The sequence below is a fragment of the Oncorhynchus clarkii genome, chromosome 9, assembly GCF_045791955.1.
Source record: "Oncorhynchus clarkii lewisi isolate Uvic-CL-2024 chromosome 9, UVic_Ocla_1.0, whole genome shotgun sequence".
In the NCBI taxonomy this organism is placed as follows: domain Eukaryota; kingdom Metazoa; phylum Chordata; class Actinopteri; order Salmoniformes; family Salmonidae; genus Oncorhynchus; species Oncorhynchus clarkii.
The window spans coordinates 54,218,403-54,226,983 of NC_092155.1; the positions used below are offsets into that span (position 1 = coordinate 54,218,403).

The following is an 8,581-nucleotide window of genomic DNA, read 5'->3' on the forward strand; positions in this document are numbered from 1 at the left end:
GCTCGAGCCCTGAATGCTGATTGGCTGACAACCGTGGTATATCAGACCGTATACCATAGGTATGACAAAACACTAATTATGCCACAAATGCGTGGTGCCTAAGAACAGGCCTTAGCCATGGTATATTGGGGCCATATACCACACCCCCTCGGGCCTTATTGCTAAAATATCTAGCAGTGGTTACAAATCATTGCAGAATATATTCAGCAAAAGCTACTACAATTGACTCATTTGGGGTGTAATTAGGGCAGTAAAAATAAATGTTGCAAAATGTATTCAGCAAAAGCTACTACAGTACACTCATGTGTCCTGGGAAATAGTTCCGCTGAACACAAAGGGAGCATCAAACATCCAGCCGTTTCTGAAACAACAGTAGGGAACCTGCGTTAAGTCAAAGTAGTCCACTTCTCCCCCCCAAAGGCCTTTGAGCATATGGGCAGGGAAGGGCAGCTTTTTATTAGCCAAGAATAGCCGGGTTGCTGGTTGGAAATGTAAGAACGTATAAAAACTAAAGCACACCGGACAAACCAAGCCTGAAAAGCTGCATGGTCCAGAAAAAACGCTTTTGGCTGTGGAGTCTCCAACAACACTGACAAATTACCTACTAAGTCAAGTCACAACTATGAAAGAGTAACCACTTGAAATCACATAATCTTATGAGTGTGTGTGGATCCATTTCCATCATGCAATGTTCCTGCTTTTCCTACACTGCAGAATTGAAGTCCTCCACTCCCTGACAGGCCTAAGGTTAAAACTTGTAAGAAAATTTTCACTGAGAAATAGGTACTGTAATCTCAAATACAAGATATTCTCCTTTCTCCCACTTTCATGCTCCAAAGGGTGCCAAACTCAATAATTTAGCTAATTTGACTTATGCTTGCCCAGGAAAATAAACCAAAGTAAAGCAAACCAATCTGATAGATCCTTTAAGAATATATAAAGGATGTATTGATAAAACATTTGGAAATGTCTTTTGATTAATCTTGAACAGACAAGATACATCTCCTCCCAGTTTGGCAAGGAGAGGAAGCTCATGGAAGTTTATGACCTTTTTTGGTACACTTAAGAGAGTACTGGGAAGAAAAACTTGAAGCTAAGAACACGTGTGAAAACACCTAAGCCCATGCACCAACCTCATACCCGATTCTCCAATGTCCCCCAGTGCTTTCTCAGAACAGCCCTGAAGACACAACCAATCTATTTAGGGAATGCAATCCCAAATGTCAAAGATCATTTCAGTGTGCAGCCAATAAAGGAAATCAAGTAAGAGAGATGGATTGAGAGCAGGGAGGTGGGCAGTGGGAGACATTGGGTAGACAGGCGGGCGGTGGCCAGTGAGGGGCATTGGCAGAGAAGTTTCCCTATACTCTGAAAATAAATACCAGATAATTTGAGGGACTAATTCCTGGTCCTCTGACCCCAACTGGTCACATTACAGAAGACTAACAATAACGATAGATGAGCTCTTTCCGCATTATTGCCAAAGTGATATAAAACTGCGCTCTACATGTTATTGTATGTCATGATCATGAATGACATACACAATAAATTCATTTATAGATGCAAAAATACTTTATACAAGCGAGCACAGCCTCCGACTCCTTATGAAGAAAGGTTTCCTGGAAATATCTTGTCCAAAATGAGACAAACAAATTCTTACCATAGGAGAGGAGTTCCTGGAAGAAAAAAATCTCTTTCACTTAGCCTCTTCTCTAGTGGGTCACTTGGTGTCTAAGTTTCAAATCTCATATTTCCCCTTAACATTAACATATCTAGGGAGGATAGACTGTCAGACTGAAGCAAAGTTCAACAACAGGTGTTCCACTTCTTTTACTCCAGCCATTTCCATCATGTACAGCGCCCTCAGAGAGTATTCACACCCCTTGACATTTCAAAATGTTGTTGTGTTAGCCTGAATTTAAAATTGATTAAATTGAGGGTTTCGACACTGTACCCCATAATGTCAAAGTGGAAACTCAGGGATTTCACCATCCATGAGGCAAATGGTGACTGTAAAACAGTTCATGTATAATGTATAGTATACTGTATTATGGCTGTGATAGGAGAAAACTGAGGATGTACCATAAACATAGTTACTCCACAATACTAACCTAATTGACAGAATGAAAAGGAAGCCTGCACAGAATAAAAAATATTCCAAAACATCCATCCTTTTTGCAAGAAGGCACTAAAGCAATACTGCAAAAAATGTGGCAAAGCAATTACATTTTTCTTCTGAATACCAAAAAATATGTTTTGCATTTGCCCCAAACACAACACATTACTGAGTACCACTCTCCATATTTTCAAGCATAGTGGTGGCTGCATCATGTTATGGGTATGCTTGTAATTGTTAAGGACTGGGGAGTTTTCCAGGATAATTTTTTTTTCACTGAATGGAGCTAAGCACAGGCAAAATCCTAGAGAAAAACCTGGTTCAGTCTGCTTTCCACCAGACACAGAGATTAATCCACCTTTGTACAGGAGAACCTATAACACAAGGCTATTCTACACAGGAATAGTTTATTATGAAGACAGGTTCATTCACTGAGTGGCCGAGTTACAGTTTTGACTTAAATCTGCTTGAAAATCTATGGCAAGGCCTGAAAATGGTTGTCTAGCAATGATCAACAATTTGACAGAGCTTGAAGAATTTTGAAAATAATAATGTTGCACATCCAGGTGTAGAACACTCTTAGACTTACCCAGAAAGATTCACAGCTGTACTTGCTGCCAAAGGGGATTCTAACATGTATTGACTCAGGAGGTTGAATATTTATCTAAATCAAGAGTGTTTTTTTTACAAAAATAGACTTTGGATAGAGTATTGTGTCAATCATTGACAAAAAAAATACAATTAAATCCAATTGAATCCCACTTTGTAATGACAAAACGTGGAAAAAGTCTAGAGAAGTGAATACTTTCTGAAGGCACTATATCTAGTCTAGTGCACATTCTAGCCTAATTCACTCCTGTCCCAAAACAAAAACACATGTAGCCGACTTTATTTAAAGTGGCACAGAACATTGAAAAAAAATATACTTAAATTCCACAACACTATTTTCAATGTCTTCAGTTCAAGGGTGTCTGTCACAGACAACCTCAGTCCCAATAGTTTTGGTACAGGAGTGAATTAGACTGTAATTTGCACTAGACTAGATACATGATATTATCCATTTTAATTTGGCGGAAAATCGACTCATTTGTTGACTGAGACTCAAGATTGTGAGTGGAAAATTACAAAACCTTTGCTCCCCTTGTCAGTTTAGGTTTGTTTCCGTCACCATATTTTGAGTTCACGCTTCATTTGTGCTGTATGAGCATCCTGTTCAATTGGTGTTATTGGCAGTAACATTATTTTAGGGTATCCATTCCCTAAAACGGCTAATCCCAAACTGGATTAGGGACGCACAATGTCGTCGAGGGTACGTCAAATAAAAATGTGATTCACATTTAACAGTCCATTTAAAATTTTCAAACGTGGTTATACCTTTGGTTAATGTTTGTTTCCTCACCTGAGTGGCCTCGTTTCACTGCCAAAAATATTAAACCATCTAGTGTTCCGCGAAATAACGTCAAATACAGGTAGCCTAGTCAGATAATTAACATCCAATCACATTAACAGTTACTCTCTCGCGGGAAATCTTCACTCTTGCACAGACATTTAGAAACTAAACATGACAATTTGAAAAATAAGACAGGAGTTTGAGCAAAAATGAAGACGACTTGAGTAGTAAAACATGTATAAAAGCAACAGATACCATTAATAAGAAGGGGCTAGAAGTGTCTTATATGGTGAGCTACCGAGTGGCTAGGACTGGGCTGCCGCGGATATGGCTGGGACAATTAAGGAAGACATGCTCTTCTGGAAACCAGGACAGCATGAGAGGATATTTTTAAAGTACGGGACAGCTTTGTGACATCAAATCGACTTTGGTGGTCAAGATGTGTTGGTATTTGTACTGATGGCGCAAAAGCCATGAAAGGGAGACATAGTGGAGTGGTAACACGGATGCAAGTGGTTGCTCCCGACACCACTTGGGAACACTGCAGCATCCACCGAGAGGCTCTTACTGCTTGAAAGACGTTTTGGACACTACAGTGAAAATTGTTAACTTTGTTAAAGCAAGGCCCCTGAACTCTCGTGTATTTTCTGCATTATGCAATGATATTGGTTAAGACCATGTAACACTTTTACAACATACAGAGAAGTGCGCTGGTTATCAAGGGTCAAAGTATTGACACTTGTTTTAATTGAGAGACGAGCTTATTGAGAAATCGCGCTGGTAAAACATGCATGCCCTTTGCAACCATGTACCTATGTGAAAGTGGATTCTCGGCCCTAACTCGCATGAAAACTAAATACAGGCACAGACACACAGGAAATGATTTAAGACACTCTCCAATACAACCCAACATTGCAGTCATGTGCATCCTTTCAAGCACACCCTTCTCATTAACCTGTGGTGAGTTATTCACAATTTGAGATGAACAAATAAGGTTTTACATGTAAGATGGCTAAATAAAGAGCAAAATTATTGATTATTATACATGCCCTGGCCCTATAAGAACTCTGTCACTTCCCATGAGCCGGGTTGTGACAAAAACGCACTAATTCTTACATTTATTAAACATATCGTATAGTGTGTGTGCCTCAGGCTTACAATGATGGCAAAAACATTTTTGAGTGCGCTGACCCTGGTGCTAGAGGGGATACTCAGCTGGAGGTTGAATGTTTGAAGGGTTACGGGACTATAAAAAGTTTGGGAACCAATGCCCTAGAACAGTTCTTTAACTTTTTCAGCCTGGGACCCAAATGAGAAATTGTGTGTTAAATGTGTGTGTTAAATGTACCAATATACGTAAATATTGGTACATTTCTTTGCCCTTATACCTAAAACAAATGCATTTTAGACAAACAAATAATGAAATAGCAATATAAAAAAGCTAGTCATGTTTATAAGGGAGTAACCGTGTCGTTATATGAATTTGTTCGTTTCGATTGACTCATTACTAAGTACTTCCCCACACAAAACACATTGAGGGAGCTCCTCGTTAAATTCTCAAAGTTTGTGTGAAAGAGAGAAAGTCATCGCTGTACTGGCTTTGCATGACGATTGAGCTCAGTCAGAACTTGTTGCGAGCATGAGTCCATTTGGCGAGTGGGAATTACAAAACAGTGGTTTACAGCGCATAATCTGCTGTTGAACGATAGCGCTGCAGCGTGTGACGCGGGGTGATCAAGAAAACTCCAGAAAAAATATCTGGTAAACCGCGAAGCACACCCGCATCTCCCTCTCCCGCAGCTGTCAAACTGAGCAGAGACCGCTGCTAGCAGAGAGCGCACTGAACAGAGACCGCAGTTGCACTTGGCCAAATGTATTCATTAAATTATTATACATGTACGGACACGTCCCGACCCACCACAGGTCCGCGACCCATACTTTAAGAACGGCTAGAATATCTAATCAGGGGACTATTTCAGACAAATTGTCACGGGCGATGTGGTCATGTTCCATGACGAACAAGGGTCGGTAGCTAATGAGGGATTACTGTATTGTTTGACAAGGACTGAGACTAAAAAAAAACAGGAAATAGTTGTGGAACGTTCCAGATCTTGGCGTATGCCTACTGAAGCTTTGGACAGTTTACCAGCATGTTTATATATTCCATTCTGATAAAGATCACCCTTCCTGTCAGAAAGAAAAATAAATACACAGCCAAAAATCTGACAGTTTACTGACGCAAGTGAACGAACGTTTACAGTATTTGGTGTCATTGGATAGAATAAGTAGCTAAGCGTACATTATGTCCGCTCGAATTTGTATTTATACCCGAGTAAGATTCATATAAATGCATTAGTCTTGACGTGGTTCGCGACGAGGCTACGCGATTTGGGAGGTATGGCAACGCTAGACTAGTCTTGACAGAACGGGAATTTGAATTTTAAAATCTAATGTTGACAAACACCAGCATAGGACATCAAACTTGATACAGCACACAATACAATGTATACAAACTAGTCTTTGAATCCACTGTACTCAGAAGTATTGTAACAAATTGCCAATTTATACATTATAGCAAACATACTGAAACTGTCCTTAAATCTAATCTGTACATATTTCACAGATCACCCCTCAATCTTTTTATTTGCAATAGGGGTGGGTTCATAAACTTTGCCGAAGTACTAGAACCCCAAGGGACTTAAAATTGGCCGTAATCACTCCTGTGCATCCCTTACAGAGAATTGTGCCTTCAGCACAGTGGATGGCTCCCAGCATCGGATCAACTTTAATGATTACAAGGTAAGTGGACAATTTAACAGTATATGCATGTGATTCTGACAAACTGATTACAATTATCTTGAGCAATTCCCAAACTTGGAACTACATAAATTTTAGCTTAAAATCTACAGTGTATCAGTTTTCACATCTGATTGAGCCAGTAGCTGGATGCTTTGTGCATTTATGCCATTGTTTGATATCAAGTTTTACCCTCAATAGACAAGTTGTTTTTTTGTACCTCCTTGGAGTATCATTAGGGTCCATTTGAAAATACAGATTGCATTCAACTTACAAATATGTCATTGTGACTGCCCTCAAGCCTGGCCAAGATGGTGAGCACAAACTTAAGAGAATGGCCATGAGGGTAATGTCAGTCTCCACCACATCCAGTGTGTGAAAGTAATACCCAAAGACCTCAGAACCTACATTAATGCTGAATTTAGCTCTCATCCCATAAACTCTGAATACTGAATAAGAAACTGTGGTTAAGGTATCAGTGGAAGGAGTCCCACATGTTGTCTGGAGTTACTGAGAAAACCACGTCAGGAAGTGGTCACAGCTTTGGCACAATCCCTTTGTGTACACATCCAGCAGTATTTAAATTTTACTGTTTCATTTCACTTGAAAAGTCCAATTCAAATCAATCTTCTTAGGTGATAAATTCATTCCTATCATCTTCCTTTGCTTCTGTCGTCCTGGGTGCTACACACACTTAGAGAAATTGAAAGAGTATGGGCGGAATGCAGAACCCAATGAACAGCTTCTGAAGTCACTTGGAGGTACGGCCAGCAGACCAGAGGTCAAGCTCACCCTGCTGCATAAAGGGCCGTCCTTCTGGGAAGGGTCTAGTAGAGGGAAAGGCAGCAGATACCAGGCTGGGCTTCAACTGAGGAGAGCAGATGCTGGGGGGCAAAGTACAAAAGGGTAATGGTGGTCTTAGTACACACAGTCAAAGCCTACCTCCCTTATCACGCCTGTGGCAACAAGCCGAACAGTCACCGGAAGAACCGAAGAAGTCCAAAAGAAAGTCCCGACCCTGATGGAGGCTTGGGGGTGGCTGGAGAGCCGAGGAAGAGTGAACCAATCAGGCCGCGAAAATGGAAACAGAAAGGACACTGACAAAAAGGGATGGTATAATTCCCTGAATGTTTGTCACAGTTGCCATGGATCCCTCCACTCCTGGGGTTTTGCAGAGCAAAGTCAGGAGAGAAGAGTGCCAAGTCCATTGAGCACCAGCGAATCTCTTGCTGCATGCAAGACCAGGGCACGGACAGAGAGAAGAGTAACATAAGCATTTCTGATGAGGGTGAGGATAACCAACATGTTATGAAACACTCAGAGGCTGGCATGGCAAAGATAAAAGCAGAGGGCTGGCAGAATCCAACCAGTGCCCTTAAGATGGTTGATGAGAAGAAAGTTAAGGACTAGTTGCTCGCCAACACACTAGTCTGAAAGAGCTGCAGGTCCAAATAAACTCAACGGATCGCCAGATTCATGAGCTGGAGGAGAAACAAAACGTCAGGCAAACTGACCAAGAGGCCCAGCAGAAGGTAGTGCAGCCAGAATTTTGGGATAATGAACTAAAGGTAGAAGAGGGATATGAGAAAGACCTGGAACAGTTCCTGGAGATGAAGGTGAAAGCTGTGGAGTGTAAGGCCAAGTTGGAAGAGTACAAAATGAAAATGCAAGGACTTGATTCCTCAAGAGATTGAATAGTTCTAAGGGAGAAAGTTAGTGTTCCAAGCCACATCTGCTGCTGCTGCAGGGTGGACAAGGCCAAATTAGGCCTTGAAATCAGTCAAGAGCTCTTAGTCAGCATGGTAAATAGAAAGTTTGCTCCCAGAGAGAACTCCGATCTTCCTCATGCGCTAGTTCCTACAAACCAGATCAAGGACTTGCGGCCCTCGTGGCCAAGTCCGCTTAGAGACTGGTGGACACACTGGTCTGAAGCCCCAAGTCCAAATTCAGAAACAACCAAGGGTTGTGCATCGCGCCGAGATAACGATACATCTGGGCAGCACAATGGTTTGAATGAGGTAGAGCAAGAACTGAAACTTAACGGTTTAAAAACAAGCAAACCAGTAACTTAATGTGCGTGATAATTCAAACCGTGCAGGGATTTGTTCCCAGTTTTACATTTCTATATTAAAGGTTCTGTGTGGCAACAATAAATTGCATTTCTTTAAGCAAGCGTCTATTGTCCTCCCAAAAGTTGCTGAATAGCTTTTCCCATCTTGTTTGCTCCACTGTTTAGGCACATTTTTGTTTGAAAGTAAGGACAGCATTTATTTTTCACT

The 8,581-nt window shown here is 41.1% G+C and overlaps 1 pseudogene; it reads left to right on the forward strand.

Annotated features, from left to right (window-relative positions):
• Positions 1 to 6,636: 6,636 nt before the first annotated feature.
• LOC139417572 (ras association domain-containing protein 8-like) lies at positions 6,637 to 8,374 on the forward strand (annotated as a pseudogene).
• Positions 8,375 to 8,581: the final 207 nt, after the last annotated feature.